Here is a 1,756-nt window from a genome sequence, read left to right on the forward strand (position 1 = left end):
TCTTTCACTTAACCCCTGGGCAGTGACCATGAAGAGCTGTCCCTGCTTCATGGGAGAAGCTCCACGCACTTCAAGGAAGTCTGGGGAAGAATCTGCCACATGAAAGTTGGACGGGGCTTTTATAGTTAGAAAGGGTTTGACTGCCAGACATATTTCCAGGCCAGGGAGCAGCTTATCTGTCCAATCCTGCTTCAAAAAGAAGGTGATGTTTTGGAAGTTTCATGAAGCATTTTGGGTTTAGCAGAATTCAGCATTAAAACCAGCACCTTGACACCAGCAGTAACTCACCACAGAGAGCTGGCATTGTTTGTATTCTCTGACCATTTTTTAGGTATTGTGAGAGCAGAGCAGAAACAGGCCTCGGGCCTGCGCTGCCACCTCAGCGGCCAGAGGGGACAGAAGCATTGGAGGGATGTTTTCTCTGTAACTGCAGGATCCTTGCTTTATTTTTGATGGTTCTTTGTTTTAGTAAAGTTGTTGTTCATTTTCCTGCTCCACTTGAACACCTCATGAATTCAAAATGTTTTGTAATGCAGGGGGAGGGATTTCTATTGCATTGGAGGTGTCGACCCTTGGGACACATTGGCAATAAACCATCCAGCTGACTTAGGTTGGTGTGAGAGCTGGGGAACACAGGATAATGAGTCACCCCATGAAAGCCTTGAAACATTCTCTACCTGAAACATAACCCAAATGGAACAGTTTGGATACAATTCCCAAATATTTTGGAAACTCCAGTTGTTACTGAGAATGGAAATTCAGCAGATAACCAAAGCCGGTGCCCTTGTGAGCCCAAAGCCAGCGGTGCTGAGGGAGGCCCTGGGAGCTCCCCAGCACCTCCCTCTCAGTGGGACACCTCTCGCAGCCTCTCGGAGCTCGGGAACCCTCCAGTTTGCAACACTCCAAAGAGTGTCGCTGATGCCCAGGACAATTCTGATCCCCCTCAACAAACACTCCTCCACCTGTGACCCTTGTCTGGTGGGAAACACAAAGGGATGTGTGGGAGGGTTTCACTGACAACAGGGAGAATTTTGGAGAGGGACCTTTACACACCCAGAAGAAGCTGCTCGAGAAGTCAGAAGCCAAACCCCAGATCCTGATGTGTCCACAGATCTCTGCCTGGGTGTGGGTGTGAATTAACTGTGGTGTGAGTGTTGTTATTGTGAATCTATAATTCAGTCACTGTTCAATTGTAACAAATTATACTGAATCGCTTGATAACAATTAGTTGGTCAATAATTATATGCTATGAAACACTTTTGCCCCCTTATCTTTGTGACCAAATCCTTTGCACTCTGACTCTCTTGCATCCTGAAGGTTCTGTGTAAATCATTGCCTTTCATAGAAAATTATATTTTTGTGGCTTCCACTTTAAAATCTTCCTCATTAGCTAAACTACAAAACAACTCCAATTAGTTCTTGAAGAATTGAAAACACGAAGATAATTAAAGGAAAGAAAATAATTTGTTTTTCTGAATTCTAATGAGTCCCACAGTGTGTTCAGAGACAAATCCATTGTCCTCAACTACTGAGAGAAAAATGAAGAAGCTGCTCAAAAAGTCAGAAGCCAAATTCCCAGTCCCTTGAAGCATTGCTGGGCCCCACTGAGGGCAGGCACTGACAAAGCCTCCCCAGGGACTCCTGAGAGCAGATCCTTGCAGGCCAGGAGTGCAGGCAGACAAAGGAAAGTGTCTTGTGGTGGCCTGAGGGGCAGAGGCAGCTGCCAGAGCCAAGGGCACAAAGGCCTGGGTGCCTT

This window comes from Empidonax traillii, unplaced genomic scaffold, assembly GCF_003031625.1.
Source record: "Empidonax traillii isolate 1590-97213 ecotype Southwest subspecies unplaced genomic scaffold, ASM303162v1 scaffold6302:size6244, whole genome shotgun sequence".
Lineage (NCBI taxonomy): Eukaryota > Metazoa > Chordata > Aves > Passeriformes > Tyrannidae > Empidonax > Empidonax traillii.